General features: G+C 43.2%; 1 protein-coding gene across 1 annotated transcript in view; it reads left to right on the top strand.

The window, feature by feature from the left end:
* Nucleotides 1-645: 645 nt before the first annotated feature.
* LOC124711438 (synaptotagmin-7-like) overlaps nucleotides 646-23,105 on the top strand; it is a 325,288-nt gene continuing 302,828 nt past the window's right edge. Inside the window, exon 1 of the mRNA XM_047241515.1 lies at nucleotides 646-756. The gene's annotated coding sequence lies outside the window, so the exon portion shown is untranslated. The remainder of the gene's footprint in view (nucleotides 757-23,105) is intronic.

Genomic DNA, 23,105 nt, shown 5'->3' on the forward strand with positions numbered 1-23,105 from the left:
CTCCTGGTATTGTATCTAACTACTGCTTTCCTATTTTTCATTGCAGCTGTTGCGCCCTTTGCTTCTTCTATTGTGATTATTGGTCCTTTATAATAGTCATTTACAGTGTTCAAAGACTGTAGTTCCAGAGTTGCTGGTTTGTGTCTGTTTCACATAGCTCTTCCAAAGAGTCTTCTCGTTTCTGTAGTATGTCCTGGCGATCTTTGTTCACTAAATTTCCGTCCTTACTGAAAACTTCTGTAGCAGCACGTCCCGGTCTTTTTTGATCCCATGTTGTGGTCTTCACTCTGTTGTACATTGAATCATATCTTCCCCTCCTTTCCAGTTCTTCATTTGACTTACACCCTTTCAGACACTTTTTCCTAGCCTGCTCTGTTTCTCTGCGAAGTTCATTATTCCTAAGAAATGGCGTCAATTATGTAACTGTTGATAAAATTATAAATATAACCTCTGTATCAGTAAACACAATTATTTTAATGTTTCACGTGCATTCACTAGGGTATCAATCCCTACAGTTGCGGTGTCTGTTTTGTATTCTTATGGTGCTGTTGTTGTTGCAGGACAACAGGAGCCAGCCCGAGTCCCAAGTCGGGTGCGGGGGCGGCTGGATCGGGGGCGGGCGGCGGTGGCGGTGCGGCGGGCGGCAGCGGCTGTGGGGGCGGCGGCGGCGGCAGCGGCCTCCACGGAGACGCCAAGTCGCCCCCTGCGCCCCACAACAAGGCGCTCGCCGGCGTCAAAGGCGACCAGCATCCCTCGGTGAGTGACGCATGCCTCCAGTCCCACCACACCTGCAGACCCCAATCGCGGCTCCCACCCTGGCTCATACTGGTGACAACGTGACACTTTAAACTTTAAAAGACATAAAATTGAGACCACTTTTGTAACCGCTTTAACATCAACTATCTTAGGTTGATGTTTTGCACTGGAGACTACTACTTCACATCACTAACTGTATACCAAAAATTGGCGCGGAAACGCATGCGTAACGGCAGCCGCTACTTGAGCGACCTCTGTCGAGTTTCCGTCCACCTATGGCGCGCAAGCGCATGCGTAATTGTGACGCTATACTCGCGTTCTCTGTCGGAATGCGGCCTTGCTGAGCTAACATTAAGATGTCAAATTAACAACATTAATAGTCACTGGACGTGTCACTAGGCACAAAAAGTTTCCTTTCTGTACACATTAATGAAATCTCCGGAACTTACGCCTTATCCAGTTCAAAGTCGGCTTCGTGGTTAATATGATCATCCGCCAACTATATTTCTCGTGATTCTTTAATAACTGAATCCCATAAGGATCACATTGAGGTCGAGATTCCGTGACAGAAAAATCTATATAATATATTGTATGGAAATATAATGCTCAGCTACGGCTCACTGAATAGGCTGCGAAAGTCGAGTTTGCCGATCATGTTCAACGCACTTTTCACGTACTTTGTATGTTGTCTGACCAATGTAACTGTGCCTTACTGGCAAGGTATTTTGTATATTTTAGCCTTCCACAGTCTCAGATCATCCTTTACCGAAACGAGAAGACCCGAACTCTTTGTGGGTTTAGAGAAAATTACTTTGACACAATGATTCCTTAGTATTCTGACTGTTGCCGACGAATTGTTGCCGACAAATGCGAAGAAAGCCCTGGTGTAGTGCCTTGAGAATTTCGGGGTAAATTCTAGAGACCCCCGTATTCCCTTCATCTCGAACACGCGTTATTTTTGAGATGAGTGTGGTAAAGTAGAACTGTGTCTACTGCACCACAATTATGTGAGTGCAGGACGTATATGTATCGGACGGATGATCGGCACGGGAAGGTGGTCGCCGAGCCCGGCTAAGAAGTTACACGTCCAGCACAAGGAATAAACGCGCCGTACTCCGTGCGACGTCAAACATTATTGTGTGAATTTTTAAATGTTGTTGAAAGAAGAGAAGATACAATTAATTATTCATTTATTCTCTTACTTTCATAAGGTCGGAACAGTTGTGTTCTTAAACTTGGAGAGATTTATAGACTGTATTTATGAAAAAATGAATGTGATAGTTTCTGACGGACCGGAAGGTGTCGAGCTTACGAAAAATGTTTTAGTTGTATAAAAACTGTTATGTGTGATGAAAATACAGTGAGATTGAGTTCAAGGTATGCTCGAATGTTCGCAGTTCTTTTAAAAGTATAAAAAAATTTCTCCAAAGTAGTATCTTATCTTCGGAGAAGAAGTTGTGCAAGACATCGCAGCCGGCTATCCCGAAAAGAAGTGTGGCGACGTCATTTATCCACTGCGCCAAAAACAGCGGGTGAAAGCTGCAGCTGATAGATATTTATCTTTGCCGTAATCGGCTTGGTTACGAGTTGTTTATTCTTGTGAGTTTTTGATTTGTGCTTGGAAATCAAAATGTTTTCTCATCTCATGAAAAAGCTGTTACTTCATAAAATATAAAGGCTCCCATAGTGGTGACCCCGAAAAATCGTAGCAGAAGCATAAAGAAAATATATATACCGACGAGAGTAATGAATTCATAGACAAAAGCATGTGGCAGTGGAATCAAGATTGTAGACTACAGTCTGTTCGACCAAGGATCGCGGTCCATACCCTTTGATTCGCCACAAAACGGAACTACAGATGTTAACGCAAGAGATGGGAGTACCTACGCGCGACACGGAAGTGTTAAGCTTTCCGCGTTCTGGCCGACGCGCCTCCAGCTTTGGTTAACGCAGGCTGAATGCATATTTCGGGAGCGTGGGGTGTCTAACAACATTGACAAATTTAATATAGTGGTTTCACATCTAAATTTAGAAGTGATAGAGCAAGTAGAAGAAACCTTGTCGCAACAAAATTACTTTGTGCTAAAGGAAGCTCTCATACAGCATTATACGTTGTCACCAGATTTGCGACTACAAAAAATTTTCACATACGAAGATTTGGGCGACAAGACTCCGTCACAAGTACTCAAAGCCTTACGTACATTAGCCGGCCCGGATCTCCTTCATCGGTCTGCAAAATCACCCTCAAACGTGGAGGCCAAAGAAACAACAGATAGTCTCGCCGAACCCTCGGTTTTAGAAGAGGACAACGAAGCAGCAAGTGCAGAACAGGAGCAGCCATTGCCTGCACCAGATGTTTTCACGAGAGCTACTAGAAAAAACAAGTGCAAGTTTCCCCACACACCTGGTGCACCCGGTTTCAAAAGGAGGGGGGCTGATGTGGCGACGTCATTTATCCACTGCGCCAAAAACAGCGGGTGACAGCTGCAGCTGATAGATATTTATCTTTGCCGTAGTCGGCTTGGTTACCAGTTGTTTATACTTGTGAGTTTTTGATCTGTGCTTGGGAAATAAAATGTTTTCTCATCTCATGAAAAAGCTGTTACTTCATAAAATATAGAGGCTCCCATAGAAGTTCGGCGATGCAACTCCAAGTAAGTTCGATAGCCAAGGGGGAGTGTGAGTCCTGCACACCAGTAGCACGCTGCCGCCCTTAATCACCGGAAACCACCAAACTGGTCTTGAACCGCTCCTTCTGCTCTTGGTCATGTTGGTGGTCATGTTTCTTCCTCATTAAGCCAATGGCGACCTGATACATAGAAAACACATTATTTTTCAACACAGAATGTAGGTGTTCTAGTTCCTTTGGAAGGCTGCTTCTGCCGGAGACAACATGTGTGCGGTGCACTAACTTCGAAGGCCACCCATAGTTTGTGATGGGTGATGGCAGGTAGATGCCTGCAAATACACAAGTCTATATGTGTAGGTGTTGGGTAGACGGAATACCTCGAGGATCCGTCTACTTTCCGACTGATCAAAACGCCCAGAAACGGCTGACAACTGCCCTTCTGTACTTCCATCGTAAATTAGGTGTTCTCGTGGATTCAATTCAGATTCTGCAGATAATGTGACAGTTATCCTTCACCGTGGAACCACACTGCAAAAGTCTTGTCTTCAAATCGCCAGAAAACATTTGGTTTACGTGCTGCAGAATCAATCACCCCTCCTCAAAGTCTTCCATAAAAATGTTTTCTACCGGAAATCTTGGCCTCGGCGACATCTTTTTGGGACTCAGTTACTAAAGACTCAGTTGAAATACATTTGGCGTATGACAATATTAATCACAAAAGCAGCTTTCAACTGGGAAAGTTGTGGGAGCCGGTGATTACTTTAAAACCTGCAAAAAGCAAACTTTTTATGGCTTACGAGAGGTCTACCAACAATTAATTATTTTTAAGTGTGACATTTGAATTTTTAACTAGGCAAGCACGCATTCTGACACACAGCGCACATGTCGTATAACCACATTTGCCTGAGTGCCACAGATGGAGCAATGTTCGTTGACGGCGAGAAACTAAAGAGGTCGCTTATGATGTAGCTGACTTTGCGCTTGCGTCTTCGCACCAGTTTCTGGCAAGAAGTTAGCAATGTGAACTACCAATCCCCAGTGCAAAAGTCTCACCAGAAGATGGGTGAATGATTGTCCGCGAGAATATCGTGGCGAGAAATCAACATATCCGTCTGCAATCCTGCTGTTTCATGAAATGATGTTGATACATTTCGTCGTCCAGAAATTTTCTTTGAGGGACATCCACAAGAGTCAGTACTAGTTTTACCGAATGGCGCTTCTAGTGACACAATAAAGTTGTTACGTGACCGCTTCCGGCCGGCTGGGCAGTCTCAAGTGTCCACAACTCAACATTAGTATCTTGAGCACTGCAACCGACAGAGGGCTCCCTTCACTCAGTTTTGAACACTGGGAAAATGACCCAATGGCATAAAAGGGCCGTGTAAAAAATGTTTGGTCCAGTTGGAGCTGCCTTGTAGTAAAACTGAAATTGATGTTGTAACAAAACTTTCTGCATGGTGAATTTTAACATATGGAGAAATTGAAGTTAATGGTAACCGAGAAGGCAGGGAACAAACAAGGAACCAATGGCAGAGGCCTTTTTATTGACGGTGTACAGCACACTTTACGTTACTTTCCGTTGGAGAGCGATCTGATCCTCCTCATACAGCACGCTAGTGTTCCGCGTGACAAAAAGTCATTATTAACTAACTATATTCATTGCAATGAAACACATTTTATCACGATGACTACCATTGCTTGGAATAAAATATTATTTTTGTTGTTGTTACTGCACAGCTTCGGTTTTGAAGTCTTGTTCAAATTTTTCTGTAAGCACAACCCATCAAAATATTTGCTGGGCGGGCGCCTCGCAGCTTTAAAACATTTCAAGATACTCACTATTGTATAACACGATTATCTGCTAAGAAAACAACTCTTTGCTGCCAGTTTCAGTATACCTGATCATCATCATTAGACAAGGTAAAAGTTCTTATTGTATCCTGTGCGAAGGAATTACTCTGTTGAATCAGTGTTAAAAAGACAATCACATTCATTTATTTTCTTTTTATTACTAACACCGCAGCAATAATGAAGGCATACGAACAGCAATAATAAATTTGATCTTACGAGAGGATAATAAAAGATTAGCATGATGGCAAAAGTGATGCTATGATACAGAGACTTTCTTTGCCCGTGTTCCTGTTAAATTCTAAGATCTCATAAAATTATGCAGTGATGTATTCTATGAAGTCTGGTAATGGTAGCCAACACTTTTTCCGTATCACTGCTTGAGTTGATAATTCTGACTTCTAACCCAGGGATGGATGTTTACCTTTGTACTTCAGTAAATATTTGCAATGGCCACAACTGTGGAGTTAAAGATAAATGTGTTTTACTCCACGACAGTCATCTTGGTATAAAGTCTGTTGTATAGACAGTTTGTTGCTTGCACTTGGCTGCTTTGAAAGCAAAAAACCGTTTCTAGTTCATCACTTATGTGATCTACTACATCTCATGCTAGAACACATGTCGTCGAAGTGTAATAGTACTCCAACTCAATTACGCTGTTACCATGAAACAATTGTGCATCGTCCTCTGGAATGTATGGCATGCAGAAGTTTGTGCTATGTATAAAATTATATGTATCATAGAAACCTTCCATTTTTGGGCATTTGTTCATTAGACCTTACTTGTTCCTTATCTTCTCGTTTATCTCCGAATTGCTCAAAATCACTCAGTACCATTACGGCACAAACTGTAAATCTATGGTAGATATATGTATCAACAATGAATCTTCCACTGATATCACAACTTTATTTTTAGATTTCTAGAAAAAAATTATCTACTTACTTTTCTCTGATGAATCTTAATCAAGTTACAAAATTTGAATCGTCATGCGACGTTTATATGCTGTCTTTTTTCTTAACACACATAAAAGTGTAGTAAATTTGTGCAAAATTTGAAGTGTAAGTAGGTAATCTTCACTTAGTCATTTTAAGTATTAGAAAGAGGAGCAGATACTGAAATAAACAGGAATGAAAAAAATAGAAATATGTATCAGATTAAGTCGCTAAGTAATTTTCAACACAGTATAGGTGCAAAATTCACGACTCATTATTCTGATTTATTTTTTAAATTATAATACACTGAAGCGCCAAAGGAACCAGTACACCTACCTAAAACGTGTAAAGCCCCCCGCGAGCACTCAGAAGTGCCACAGCACTACGCGGCATGGAATCGACTAATGTCTGAAGTATGCTTGAGAGAATTGATACCATGCATTCTGCAGAACTGTACACAAATTTCTGAGAGTACGAGGGGCTGGAGATCTCTTCTGAACAGCACGTTGCAAGACATCCCAGATACGCTCAATAATGTTCATGCCTGGGAATTTAGTGGCAAGCGGACGTGCTTTTGGACACAGAAGAGTGTTCCTGGAGCCATTCTGTAGCAATTCTGGACGCGTGGGCTGTCGCATCGTCCTTCTAGAAGTGTCCAAGTCCGTCTGAATTCACAATGGACATGTATGGATGCAGGTGGCCAGACAGGATGCTTATGTATGTTTCATCAGTCAGAGTTGAATCTAGATACGTCACGGGTCCCATATCACTCCAACTTCACACGCCCTACACCATTACAAAACCTCCACCAGCTTGAACAGTCCCCTGCTGACATGCAGGGTCCATGCATTCCTGAGGTTGTCACCATGTACGTGCACGTCCATCCGCTCGATACAATCTGAAACGGGACTCGTCCGACCAGGCAACGTGTTTCCAATCATCAACTGTCCGATGTTGGTGTTGCCTGGCGGAGGCGAGGCGTAAAAGCTTTGTGTCGTGCAGTTAACAAGGGTACACGAGTGGGCCTTCGGCTCTGAAAGCCCATGTCGATGATGTTTCCTTGGAAGGTTCCCACTCCGACACTTGTTGATGGCCCATCATTGAAATGTGCAGCAATTTCCGGAAGGGTTGTACTATTGTCACGTTGAACGATTCTCTTCAGCTGTCGTTGGTCCCGTTCTTACTGGATCTTTTTCCAGCCGCAGCAATTTCGTTGTTCTGATGTTCTACCGCACTCCTGATGTTCACGATACACTCGTGAAAAGATCATACGGGAAAATACTACTTCACCGCTACCTCGGAGATGCTGGGTGGTATCGCTCGTACGGCGACTATAACACCACGTTCAAACTCACTTAAATCTTGATAACCTGCCATTGTAACAGCAGTAACAAACCTAACAACCGCGCCAGGCACTAGTCGTCTTATATAGCCTTGCTGACCGCAGCGCCGTATTGTGCCTATTTACATATCTCTGTATTTGAATAGCATGCCTAAACTAGTTTCTTTATCGCTTCAGTGTATAATCGTATGATATTGGAATAAACGTTACCGTACCGTTACCGTACGTTAACTTACGAAACGATCCTTTTCTGACTGTTTCAGAAACACGTGCACGATGCACTGTGGAATATGTTATTACATTGTATGTCAAGAAAACGTAAATGGAGACTAAGAGCTTCTAAGAATTTTTTGATCGAATTCGACCTTGTGCCATTCAGACATATAAGATTCTTCTACAGCATTTAGCTGATGCTGTCTAGTTTATTTGATGCCTGGCCTCCTCCAGGCAGCTACGCATTTGAACCGATGAGAGAAATAGTGAGAAGGCAGGTTTACAGTGGATTGTACAGCCAAATAGTGGTAGTGTTAACAGGCGTTTGTTCAAGCACCCTTACACGGTACCCCAGCCGTCCGCGGCCAAAATACACTCCTGGAAATTGAAATAAGAACACCGTGAATTCATTGTCCCAGGAAGGGGAAACTTTATTGACACATTCCTGGGATCAGATACATCACATGATCACACTGACAGAACCACAGGCACATAGACACAGGCAACAGAGCATGCGCAATGTCGGCACTAGTACAGTGTATATCCACCTTTCGCAGCAATGCAGGCTGCTATTCTCCCATGGAGACGATCGTAGAGATGCTGGATGTAGTCCTGTGGAACGACTTGCCATGCCATTTCCACCTGGCGCCTCAGTTGGACCAGCGATCGTGCTGGACGTGCAGACCGCGTGAGACGACGCTTCATCCAGTCCCAAACATGCTCAATGGGGGACAGATCCGGAGATCTTGCTGGCCAGGGTAGTTGACTTACACCTTCTAGAGCACGTTGGGTGGCACGGGATACATGCGGACGTGCATTGTCCTGTTGGAACAGCAAGTTCCCTTGCCGGTCTAGGAATGGTAGAACGATGGGTTCGATGACGGTTTGGATGTACCGTGCACTATTCAGTGTCCCCTCGACGATCACCAGTGGTGTACGGCCAGTGTAGGAGATCGCTCCCCACACCATGATGCCGGGTGTTGGCCCTGTGTGCCTCGGTCGTATGCAGTCCTGATTGTGGCGCTCACCTGCACGGCGCCAAACACGCATACGACCATCATTGGCACCAAGGCAGAAGCGACTCTCATCGCTGAAGACGACACGTCTCCATTCGTCCCTCCATTCACGCCTGTCGCGACACCACTGGAGGCGGGCTGCACGATGTTGGGGCGTGAGCGGAAGACGGCCTAACGGTGTGCGGGACCGTAGCCCAGCTTCATGGAGACGGTTGCGAATGGTCCTCGCCGATACCCCAGGAGCAACAGTGTCCCTAATTTGCTGGGAAGTGGCGGTGCGGTCCCCTACGGCACTGCGTAGGATCCTACGGTCTTGGCGTGCATCCGTGCGTCGCTGCGGTCCGGTCCCAGGTCGACGGGCACGTGCACCTTCCGCCGACCACTGGCGACAACATCGATGTACTGTGGAGACCTCACGCCCCACGTGTTGAGCAATTCGGCGGTACGTCCACCCGGCCTCCCGCATGCCCACTATACGCCCTCGCTCAAAGTCCGTCAACTGCACATACGGTTCACGTCCACGCTGTCGCGGCATGCTACCAGTGTTAAAGACTGCGATGGAGCTCCGTATGCCACGGCAAACTGGCTGACACTGACGGCGGCGGTGCACAAATGCTGCGCAGCTAGCGCCATTCGACGGCCAACACCGCGGTTCCTGGTGTGTCCGCTGTGCCGTAAGTGTGATCATTGCTTGTACAGCCCTCTCGCAGTGTCCGGAGCAAGTATGGTGGGGCTGACACACCGGTGTCAATGTGTTCTTTTTTCCATTTCCAGGAGTGTATGTGCTTGCAACGACGTCGATCCCGGAATGTGCTGGTGCCCCAAACTGCCGGTGACATTCGTTGTCCAGAGTCCCGGACGGTTATGTACCACAATTCTGCCGCCAACAGTGAAGGAGCCAACGGCACCCAGCCAACGTCACCCGCCCACGTCCTCCAGAGCCTTACCGGCTACGCACCCCGCGCTTAGTCGTAGTGCACATGTTGTGTGTTTGTGTGCAATAGGCATCAGCAGATGTCCGTTTACTAGCAGCAATGCCGCAGTCGCCCTCCATGGGATCTACCAGGACGTTGGCCAGTGACGTGTAGTAGGCTACGAGCTGTAAGGGCGCGCCTCCTCCAGAAGTACCGTACCGTAGACAGCTTGCACACCGTAGGCCAAAGTTCCTCAGAGGGTGGATGTCGGTCGCACGCCAGCTCCCCACATCGGTGAAGTTTCTCAAGTTCCGCAGCCGCCAAGACCCAGGTAGGCGCGGCTCTCCAGAACTCGGTGAGTCAATCAGCGGCAAGTCGTTAATTGATCTTCACTACCAAGTGTGGGCCGTGGTATCTCTGAAACTCAAAAGCCCATCATTCTCCCGGTTTCATAACTTATGCAGAACGGTGATAAGACTGAATGCTTTGACTCCCTAAGCCATATTTATTACATCCTTATAGCCACACCTCTGACGTAGCCCTCCTGGAGGATAATGAGTAGGTTTACTTTTTATTACTTGTGCAGTGAGAATTTCATAGCTCGCTGTAACCAAAGCACCGACTGCTAGGTTCAAATGGCTCTGAGCACTATGGGACTTAACTTCCAAAGTCATCAGTCCCCTAGAGCTTAGAACTACTTAAACCTTACTAACCTAAGGACATCACACACATCCATGCCCTAGGCAGGATTCGAACCAGCGACCGTAGCGGTCGTGCGGTTCCAGACTGTAGCGCCTAGAACTGCTCGGCCACAAAGGCCGGTCCGATTGCTAGGCACAGTTATATTTGCAACGTGTCAGTTTCTCGGTAGCACACAAGTGCCGTAGTTACAAAATATTACTTCACTCTCCATCACACCATGTTAAATGTTCCATACGCTCTACCGCTAACCGGTGTCGCAAACCCCTGTCTGTCTGGAGTGTTTTGTCGTAACACCGACAATACCGTCCGGTGGCTTACTTGATTAGCATATCGGGCAGACTGGCCTCAGCTGTCAGACCGCGGTAGAAATAAACATTTAAAAATTTACAATTTGCACGAAGAACTGTAATTTTAATGTGCAGACTCTATATACACGCATTCCGACATGAAGGCATGTCTGAAGGATAGATACTGTTATGACGATTAATGCTGTATAAACACTGACATTGTATCCATAAATTACATATCCATGCCTCGAAGGACTAAAGTGACGATAAAGTATTCGTCTCTCCCAGTGCGGCAGTCATGAAATGTGTGAGCGTAATTGTTGTGGGCTCGGTCACATATGGACGTTTGGGTTGGATCTGGACACCTACTTGGGTAGCCAAAGCTGTCAAGGCGACCACCCGAGTTAAATGTCGAATCCGAATCCGGCACAAATTTTCCTCTGTCACAAACAGCTGACATCAATCCGGATTCGCAAGATACAAATTAATTTTGTAATAAATACGAGGTGCATTCAAGTTCTAAGGCCTCCGATTTTTTTTCTGGGTAACTACTCACCCGAAATCGATGAAACTGGCATTACTTCTCGACGTAATCGCCCTGCAGACGTACACATTTTTCACAACGCTGACGCCATGATTCCATGGCAGCGACGAAGGCTTCTTTAGGAGTCTGTTTTGACCACTGGAAAATCGCTGAGGCAATAGCAGCACGGCTGGTGAATGTGCGGCCACGGAGAGTGTCTGTCATTGTTGGAAAAAGCCAAAAGTCACTAGGAGCCAGGACAGGTGAGTAGGGAGCATGAGGAATCACTTCAAAGCTGTTATCACGAAGAAACCGTTGCGTAACGTTAGCTCGATGTGCGAGTGCGTTGTCTTGGTGAAACAGCACACGCGCAGCCCTTCCCGGACGTTTTTGTTGCAGTGCAGGAAGGAATTTGTTCTTCAAAACATTTTCGTAGGATGCACCTGTTACCGTAGTGCCCTTTGTAACGCAATGGGTAAGGATTACGCCCTCGCTGTCCCAGAACATGGACACCATCATTTATTCAGCACTGGCGGTTACCCGAAATTTTTTTGGTGGTGGTGAATCTGTGAGCTTCCGTTGAGCTGACAGGCTCTTTGTTTCTGGATTGAAAAATGGCATCCACGTCTGATCCATTGTCCCAACCGACGAAAAGAAAGTCCCATTCGTGCTGTCGTTGCGCGTCAACATTGCTTGGCAACATGCCACACGGGCAGCTTTCGTGGCACCCACCTGGATGACACTTTTCGCATTTTCAGGTCGTCATGCAGGATTGTGTGCACAGAACCCACAGAAATGCCAACTCTGGAGGCGATCTGTTCAACAGTCATTCGGCGATCCCCAAAAACAATTCTCTCCGCTTTCTCGATCATGTCGTCAGACCGGCTTGTGCGAGCCCGAGGTTGTTCCGGTTTGTTGTCACATGATGTTCTGCCTTCATTAAACTGTCACACCCACGAACGCACTTTCGACACATCCATAACTCCGTCACCACATGCCTCCTTCAACTGTCGATGAATTTCAATTGGTCTCACACCACGCAAATTCAGAAAACGAATGATTGCACGTTGTTCAAGTAAGGAAAACGTCGCCATTTTAAGCATTTAAAACAGTTCTCATTCTCGCCGCTGGTGGTAAAATTCCATCTGCCGTATGGTGCTGCCATCTCTGGGACGTATTGACAATGAACGCGGCCTCATTTTAAAACAATGTGCAAGTTTCTGTCTCTTTCCAGTCCGGAGAAAAAAATCGGAGGCCTTAGAACTTGAATGCACCTCGTATATCAGTTTTCCACTGATGAATTACACTTCTCTTGGCCGCGGGAACCTACGTAGTCTCATGGCATCACTGCGCAAAGTGACTCATGCCATACGGTATATCACAGTGTAAATAACTTTGCCACAAGACGACGATAGGCACATTATCCAAAACCAATAACGAGAGATGTATGTGTGACATTTCAGCTCCTAAATCAAGTACACATAATCTGAAAAGTTACTTCCACATGGTACATCAGTTTAGAAAGAATGATGCATTAAGACGGAAATAATGTAGTATGTAAACCATCTTTCTATTTTCATTAACATTTGGCCAACTGCAATATCTTTTTAACTAAGTTATGTTCAGAGAAATATCTTTGCAATTTTACTTAATCTGACCAACAAACGTTTAACACCAGATACTTAAAAGTAATGCAAACAGTGCTTCATTTAACAAGCCATTATAATGCATCGTGCATGACGGATGAAATATAACAAATACGAAGTATGGGAAAAACGAACCTCTATCACTACAAGTCAGTGAGATACCGCTTCTGTATTTGAAATGAAGTGAGGCGTAGGTGCGAAAAATATATGTAAGTTTACGGTACATATTATGTAATATTCCTCAAGACGCAGTTCCTACCCATCCCTAAATATTTAAAGCAACTAATATGCGGTACATAAAATTACAAAAGATTAACACACCGCAACCGAAAATGCATCGTTCCCCCCCCCCCCCCCCCCCAAACTATTTCTATTGAATTTGCCTGGATATGGAGTATCCTCTTAGTTGTGACACAACATTAGTGATTCCGTGTCAGAAAGGTCTCAGTTCGCACTAACTGACGGAAAATCATCGAGAAAAACGGAAATAACATCGCATTCCCGAAGGAAGCGTCATAGGCCCACTGCCGTTCCTAATCTACATATAATTTAGAAGACAATCTAAGCAGCCCTCTTCGACTGTTTGTGGATGATGTTATTTACCATCTCGTAAAGTCATCAGATGACCCAAACCAGTTGTAAAATTATTTAAGCGAGATAAATGTATGATGCGAAAAGTGGCGATCAAATCTAAATAATAATAAATGTGAAGTCATCCAAATGAGACCTAAAAGGAATCTACTAAATTTCGGTTATACTATAAATCACACAAATCTGAAGGTAGCAAATTCAACTTAATACTTGCTGATTACAATGACGAATAACTCACAGTGGAAGGACCACATACACATGATACGAGGAAATCAAACCAAAGACTGCGATTTATTCACAGAACACTTAGAAAATTGAAGAGGTCTGCTAAAGAGCCAGCTTACACTACACTTATCCGCACTCTTCTGGAGTATTACTGTGAGGTGAGGTATCCGTATCAAATAGGATTAATGGAGAAAATTGAAAAAGTTCATAGAAAGGCGGCTCGTTTTGTGTTTCTGCGAAGTAGGAAGAGAGTGACACAGGTATGATAAGAAAGTTGAGGTGACAGTCATTAATTCAAAACCGTCTCATGAAATTTGAATCACCAACGTTCTCCTCCGGGTGCGAAAGTATTTTATTAGTACCCGCCTACATAAGAGAAATGACTGATAATAAAATAAGAGAAATCAGAGTTGACACGGAAAGTTTTAATTTTCTTTCTTTTTTATCCGGTGACTTCTCTTCCAGACACTTAATTTTGAATTTGAAGAGTAATCGTGTGGCTGCCTCTGCATTACAATTACAATTTTACCAAGCGAACAGAATGCATTTTTGTTTTAAATTACTTTCCAGGAAATATGTAATGCAATGCTGCACAAATTAAGTACCAAACCATTTACCTCTAAACATAGCGAGCCTAATTCTGTAACAACTCATACAACTGACAGTGAATGACAAGATATAATTACAAAAATGGAAAGGAGGGAGCAGGAGCGTTTATTGTGGCAACAAAATTGGATTCCGGTACTTCATTTGGAAAGAAGCCGGACGTATGTGAGAAACATACGCAATTTTTTTGAGAACACATTTTATGGGCAGTCAACACGATGCATTTCTTAGCGAGATGACGTGATTGTTCCATGAAACAAGATTTATCTTCATCTGTGTCATCAGATATCATAAAATACAGCGCATATCGCCGAGTCAACTGTAAGATATGGGAAGTGGGAGTATTGGCTTTTATTATGATAAAAACCGGATGGAGTGCGGCGCATATCGCATCCCATGTTCCTTCAGACATACAGATAAATAAACACAGTATTATAGGTCTTAAGTTAAAAATCAGTTGCTTACCGTATTAATGTCTTTGAAATGTGATGACTCTCCTCACTGTTCACTGACAGCCTCATACGGAGTACCATATCTTGTACAGAATGACATGCATGTTTTAGCTTTGCAGAATAACCGCTGCTAGGACTAAAACGTACTTTTTTTCGTCATCTACCATGCGACTGGGTTGATTCGATCCACCACAAATTCCTCTCCTGTGCCAACGTTTTCATCTCAGAGCAGCAATTGCATACTATGTCTTCAATTATTTACTGGATGTATTCCAATCTCTATCTTTCTCTACAGTTGTTATCCCACATAGCTCCCTCTAGTACCATAGAAGTTATTCCCTGATGTCTAATCAGATGTCCTATCATCCTGTCCCTTCTTCTTGTCAGTGTTTCCCATATATTCCTTTCCGCGTCGATTCGGCTGAGAGTCTCATCATTATTAATCTTATCAGTCCACCAAATTTTCAGAAACCTTCTGTAGCATCACATTCCAAATGCTTCGAGTCTCTTCTGTTCTGTTTCTCCCATTGTCCATGTTTCACTACCATACAATGCTGTGTTCTAAACTTACATTATCAGAAATTTCTTCCTCAAGTTAAGGTCTACATTTGATAGTAAAAGGTTTCCCTTGGACAGGACTGCCCTTTTTCCCAGTGCTGGTCTGCTTTGTGTGTCCTCTTTTCTCCATCCTTCAAAAGTTATTTTGCTCCCTACGTAGGAAAATTCATGAACTTCACCTACTTCGTGATTCGCAGTTCTGATGCTAAGTCTCTTATTGTTCTCATTTCTGCTCATGATAATTATTTTCGTCTTTCTTCGATTTACTCTGGCCATATTCTGTGCTCACTAGACTGTTCATTACATTCCAAAGATCGTGTAATAGTTTTTCACTTTTACTGAGGGTAACAATGTCATCAGCGAAACTGATCATTGATATACTTTCACATTTGTTTCGTTTCCGTCATTGCTTCTTCGATGTATACACTGAAATGTAGGGTGCGAAGGACTACATCCCTGCCTTACGTATTTTTTAATCCGAAGACTTAGTTCTTGGTCTTCCATTCTTATTTTCCCCTCTCAGTACTTGTACGCATTGTATTTTTTCCAGGTCGACAACTCCTATGAACGTATTTTTCTTTTTCTTTAGTCTTGCTTCCATTATCAACCGCAACGTCAGAAGTGGCCTCTCTGGTGGCTTTACCTATCCTAAACTAAAACTTATCGTCAGCTAACACATCCTCAATTCTATTTTCTATTATTTTCGGTATTATTCTTTTCAACAACTGGGATGCATGAGCTGTTAAGCTGATTGTGTGATAATTCTCGCCCTTATTTGGCTCTTGCTATCTTCAGAACTGTATGTATGGCGTTTTTCCGAAGGTTTGCTGGCATATCGCTAGCCTCATACAATCTTCACACTAACGTGAACAGTCGGTTTGTTTCCAATTCACGAAATAATTTTAGATATTCTTATGGAATTTTATCTATCCCTTCTGCCTTATTCGATCTTAAATTTACCAAATCTCTTTTAAAGTTTGATTCTAATACTGAATCCCCTACATCTTCCCTGTCGGTTCTTGTTCCTTCTTCTATCACATCAACAGACAAGCCCTCACCGACATAGATGCCTTCAATGTACTCGTTCCACCTATCCCGTGTCTCCTTTGCATCTAACAGTTTGATTTCCACTGTAGTCCTAATGTTATCGTACTTGCTTTTAATTTCACCAACGTTTCTTTCGTCATCTCTGTATGCTGAGTCAAACTTGAGTCGACCTACAACGTAGCATATATTTACAACACAGGTATGTTTATGAACCATCAAGCATAATGAGTTACTGAAAAGAGCTGTTTTTTGACCTTAGCTACAACTGCACAACTTCTTCAAGGTCAATGGAAGTGAGGCGCAAGACTGAAATCTTGCGCACTTTAGATAATCATTTAACATATTAGTACTTGACAGTCACGTTATAAAATTTTAGTAACTCAACTGGAGATTAAAACGATTCTATCAAGGATTATGCCTCTTTCTCTCAAATAAGCAACATAGTTACCCTATGATATTATGATCATTTTATCAGTTACAGGTTTGATCGTACATTATAAGAAAATTAGAAACCAGCAAAGGTGTCTAATTGATTATAGCTATTACGTATGTGTAGAACTCCATACACATTTCGCTGAACATAATATTGTAAAAAGTTTTGCATTTATGTACTAAAACTTTCTTCGGTCGCAACACATTGTTCTTTTTGACTTGGTGCACTGTATATAAGTTGTTTTGATGACTACATGTCTTTAATATTAAGTGTTTATGTGTCACAGAGGCATCTGTTGTTATTGGCGTTTCAGTAATACCTCTAACGCCTCCTAGCGGCCAAGATATTTACTTTGTAACTTGCTAGACGACTTGTGCTAGTTTGCGCACTGATGTTGTAAAACAATGTTTATTCTTGACAAGATACTGTGTTTCAATGTAAGATTTTCTTTGAAATGAACTTTTCTATATTTTATCTTGAGGTATAGTTGGTATGACAGATGCGACGGTGCCGATGCCGATACACACCATGAGAAGTGAAAATTAAAGAAAAATTTTCAACAACCAAGTGTAATTCATTAGTACCTAACATATTCACAAAGCCCATAAAAGATTTCATGTCTAAAGTGATGAGACAGCCTTTTGTAAAATCCGAATACAGCCGCCAGAAATACAGACCAGAAAATAGGGAAAATTGTGACTACTCATGATGATTGCATATAGTATAGTACGTCGTTAAATGCAGGATGAAAAGAATGGTGTATCGTAAAACGTCGGAGTTTATGTTTCCGCAAACTGCCCCTGCCGGCAATGCGTCGACAGCTGATACGGCTGTTGTTGCTACAGTAGTGACTCGGAACAGAGTAATTTTAATACTTTTATCGAATGTGCAGATAGGCTAACAGAGAATATTTACTGTCAAAAATATAAGATACAATATAATAAAACCACGCTGAACGTCACTCCATGTTATCGGACCTTGTATTATTTTACCCTTCCTACAGCTTTTATTGAAATACAATATTAACACACAAAGGCGCCACCATCATACAGCCTTTATTTCCTGTTTTGGAATGAGCAGTCCACAGTCATTGTTCGTAAAAGAATTTCTGCTATGATGTGAGTATACAGGATGAAGCAGCTAAGTCATGCTACCCTATATATCTCCAGAATGAATAAACATATCGAGGTGCTGTTTTCAGCTAGTTATAGCAGACAATATGGCAAGTAACTTTCGTCGTTCATAGACGCCGAATTATGACACCAAATTTGTTTTTTCTAGTGGAATGAATATTTTTTCTGTGGTATTTGAAAGAAGCTAACAGAACTTCAGCGACACACATGTATAGGACGTGATCCAATAGTATCAAGAGAACAACGCCGTGAACCACTGGCCCGCCGTCAGGACAAGCGGTTCCAAAAATCTGTTGACAACTTATACCAAATGTAAGTAGACACGTAGACTATGTGATCAAAAGTATCCGGACACCCCCCAAAACATACGACTTTTCATATTAGGTGCATTATGCTGCACCCTTCTGCCAGGTATTCCATATTAGCGACCTCAGCATTCATTAGACATAGTGAGAGAGCTGAATGGGGCTCTCCGCGGAACTCACGGACTTCGAACGTGGTCAGGTGATTGGGTGTGAATTGTGTCATACGTCTGTACACGAGATTTGCACACTCCTTAACATCCCTAGGTCCACTGTTTCCGATGTGACAGTGAAGTTGAAACGTGAAGGGGCACGTACAGCACAAAAGCGTACAGGCCGACCTCGTCTGTTGACTGACCGAGACCGCCGACTGTTGAAGAGGGTCCTAACGTAACATCCATCCAGACCATCACACAGGAATTCTAAAATGCATCAGGAATCACTGCAAGTACTATGAGAGTTAGGTGGGACGTGAGAAAACTTGGATTTTATAGTAGAGCGGCTGTACATAAGCCACACATCATGCCGGCAAATACCAAACGACGCCTCGCTTCTACATCTACATCTACATCTACATCTACATCCATAATCCGCAAGCCACCTGACGGTGAGAGGCGGAGGGTACCCTGAGTACCTCTATCGGTTCTCCCTTCTATTCCAGTCTCATATCGTTCGTGGAAAGAAGGATTGTCGGTATGCTTCTGTGTGGGCTCTAATCTCTCTGATTTTATCCTCATGGTCTCTTCGCGAGATATACGTAGGAGAGAGCAATATACTGCTTGATTCTTCGGTGAAGGTATGTTCTCGAAACTTCAACAAAAGCCCGTACCGAGCTACTGAGTGTCTCTCCTGCAGAGTCTTCCACTGGAGTTTATCTATCATCTTCGTAACGCTTTCGCGATTACTAAATGATCCTGTAACGAAGCGCGCTGCTCTCCGTTGGATCTTCTCTATCTCTTCTATCAACCCTATCTTGTACGGATCCCACACTGCTGAGCAGTATTCAAGCAGCGGGCGAACAAGCGTACTGTAACCTACTTCCTTTGTTTTCTGATTGCATTTCCTTAGGATTCTTCCAAAGAATCTCAGTCTGGCATCTGCTTTACCGGCGATAAACTTAATATGATCATTCCATTTTAAATCACTCCTAATGCGTACTCCCAGATAATTTATGGAATTAACTGCTTCCAGTTGCTGACCTGATATTTGTAGCAAAATGATAAGGGATCTATCTTTATATGTATTCGCAGCACATTACACTCCTCTACATTGAGATTCAATTGCCATTCCCTGCACCATGCGTCAATTCGCTGCAGATCCTCCTGCATTTCAGTACAATTTTCCATTGTTACAACCTCTCGATACACCACAGCATCATCTGCAAAAAGCCTCAGTGAACTTCCGATGTCATCCACAAGGTCATTTATGTATATTGTGAATAGCAACGGTCCTATGACACTCCCCTGCGGCACACCTGAAATCACTCTCACTTCGGATGACTTCTCTCCATTGAGAATGACATGCTGCGTTCTGTTAAACTCTTCAATCCAATCACACAATTGTTCTGATAGCCCATATGCTCTTATTTTGTTCATTAAACGACTGTGGAGAACTGTATCGAACGCCTTGCGGAAGTCAAGAAACACGGCATCTACCTGTGAACCCGTGTCTATGGCCCTCTGAGTCTCGTGGACGAATAGCGCGAGCTGGATTTCACACGACCGTCTTTTTCGAAACCCATGCTGATTCCTACAGAGTAGATTTCTAGTCTCCAGAAAAGTCATTATACTCGAACATAATTCGTGTTCAAAATTTATACAACGCTGCAAGAAGGGGGGCAAGTTCTTTCGCGTACTCTGTGTAAAATCGAACTGGTATCCCATCAGGTCCAGCGGCCTTTCCTCTTTTGAGCGATTTTAATTGTTTCTCTATCCCTCTGTCGTCTATTTCTATATCCACCATTTTGTCTCATCTGTATGACATCTAGAGAGGGAACTACAGTGCAGTCTTCCTCTGTGAAACAGCTTTGGAAAAAGACATTTGGTATTTCGGTCTTTAGTCTGTCATCCTCTGTTTCAGTACCATTTTGGTCACAGAGTGTCTGGACATTTTGTTTTGATCCACCTACTGCTTTGACATAAGACCAAAATTTCTTAGGATTTTCTGCCAAGTCAGTACGTAGAACTTTACTTTCGAATTCACTGAACGCCTCTCGCATAGCCCTCCTCACACTACATTTCGCTTCGCGTAATTTTTGTTTGTCTGCAAGGCTTTGGCTATGTTTATGTTTGCTGTGAAGTTCCCTTTGCTTCCGCTGCAGTTTTCTAACTCGGTTGTTGTACCACGGTGGCTCTTTTCCATCTCTTACGATCTTGCTTGGCACACACTCATCTAACGCATATTTTACCATGGTTTTGAACTTTGTCCACTGATCCTCAACACTATCTGTACTTGAGACAAAATTTTTGTGTTGAGCCGTCAGGTACTCTGTAATCTGCTTTTTGTCAGTTTTACTAAACAGAGAATGACCAGTGAACGTCATCTGCCAGCGTGTGTAGTGCCAACAATAAAAATCGGAGGCGATGGTGTTATGGTATGGTCATGTTTTTCATGGAGGGGACTTGCACCCCTTGTTGTTTTGCCTGGCACTATCACAGCACATTGATGTTTTAAGCACCTTCTTGTTTCCCACTGCTCAAGAGCAATTCTGGGATGGCGATTGCACCTTTTAACACGATCGAACACCTGTTCGTAATGCACGACCTGTGGCGGAATGGTTACACAACAATAACATCCCTGTAACGGAGTAGCCTGCACAGACTCCTCACCTGAATCCTATAGAACACCTTTGGGATGTTTTGAAACGACGACTTCGTGCCAGGTCTCACCGACCGACAACGGTACCTCTCCTCATTGCAGCAGTCCGTCTAGTATTGGCTGCCATTCCCCAAGATACCTTTAAGCACCTCATTGAACGTATACCTGCGAGAGTGGAAGCTGTCATCAATGCTAAGGATGGAGGGCGCGTCGAAATTGTAAGTCATTTTCAGACGGGTATCCGGATATTTTTTATCACATAGTGAAACTCAGGTATGGTTCTTGTGTTAACCTATGCGCTTGAAGCCCATCAGTCTGCGGTCTGCTGTTGCAGCGGTCAGATAACTTGCTCGTAAGGCTATTGAAATATTCACAATGAATACCACAGTGGAAAAGATGCGTATCATTTATAGCAAATGTCATCAACTGTTTGAGATTCGGTGCGACTTTTTACTGAAGAGTGTCTAGTTCGTGCTTAGTAGTCACGATTTTTATTTGAAAAAATTATAAAAAGTTTTAGGAACTGTAAGTGTGGACGATAAAAAATGCCAAGAATAACGAACAGTAACTGATGAAGGGAGTGAAACTAGCATTTTAGCAGCAGTATCACTCAATGTAAATGTCACTAAGGGGATGTTGGAAATACGAGAGGGATCAGTGAAATGTGAGTTTTGCGAAAACTACATTCCCTTGTCTCTAATTTTCTTCACATTTCGCTGCACTTGCAGCTTTATGGCACTGCCTTCTAAATTGGTCACAGTTCTCCGCAGGTAAGTACGAAAAGTGCTAAACTATGCTGTATATCTATGGAAAAATTTGTTTAAGAATAAAGCATCGTTTACAAACGATGGGTAAATCAATCTTCGGAATATGTACTGAATCGTCTGTTGTAAATCCATTTTGACTCAAAGAAGTGGATAAAAACAACGTTCATGATCTATCAATGTATATAACTTGTTTCTCAAGGCCTGTCTCATTGGTCCCTGTTTTCGTGATGCGAATCCAAACACACTCAGTTGTCTCGAGTTCATAAGATGTGCTGCAGCCGCAGTTATTAGAGGACATCTCACGGGACATAAGGCAAGCAGAGTGGTACCACCATTACAGATGTCCGTGCCAGTCTGCAAATTGAAAGACTGACCTCATTAAGAGAACATTTGGAGAGAAACGGTCGTTCAGCAGACCCAAAAGAGTCTCAGCACTCAACAAACTTAACACTTTTATACAGTTTCTTTAACGAAATTTAAAACAAGACGTCTGTTAGGAAACAGCGACGACAGTGCCTAAGGCATGATATGTCTTGCAACACGTGCCTATGCTGCCGTTAACTCCAGATGAAATTCCACGTATAGTATTGTCTCTCCAGGATCACTTCATAGTGTGGACAATGTTCATATCAACATTTTGAGCACTTGGCATTACAGCCGCGAAAATAAACCGACGAACTGTACCTAAGTTAGGTGTTTGCTTACACTTGACATAAGAGGGCAGACGTCTTCTCCTGGCAGCGGGACAGTGGTTTGTGGCGCTGTAATCTTGATACTGTTTGATCAAGTCCCATACACTTTAAGTCTCAGAGGTTCTCTTAGAAGCTTCTTTCAAATACCTTAGAAAAAAGTATACGAGTATACTTGCATTCGAGAAAAAGAAACGAAGTCCGTGTCGTAATTCTGCCACTATAAACGATAAAAATTATTTTCGAACGCTAATAAATTCGCCGTATCGTCCGGAAAAAACCGCATATGGATTACTAAGTGATATCTGTGTGTTTAAGTTTTATATTGACGTACGAAAAGAGGAAAAGGCTCGTTCATATCTGTTAACTCGCGAGCACTGTAGCTCGACGGATAACTGGCCTGATACTTGGGCCAACACGAATATGGTTTTAGGTGTATTTAAATGGTATTTAGGACCCATGCCGGACTTGTTAGTTGTTGTTTCTGAGGAGGTTAGATACAAGTTGTTAAACAAGACGATACACACCGCAATGTTAACACGATTCGTAGGACAATAGCAGAGTTAACACGATTCATAGGCCAATTGCGCACTCGATTTTCACCTCCACCCCGCACCCGCAAATAATGAAAACACCGTTCTTGTACGACAGACAAACTCTATAAATGAATGATATGA

The sequence above is a fragment of the Schistocerca piceifrons genome, chromosome 8 (genome assembly GCF_021461385.2).
Source record: "Schistocerca piceifrons isolate TAMUIC-IGC-003096 chromosome 8, iqSchPice1.1, whole genome shotgun sequence".
In the NCBI taxonomy this organism is placed as follows: Eukaryota; Metazoa; Arthropoda; class Insecta; order Orthoptera; family Acrididae; genus Schistocerca; species Schistocerca piceifrons.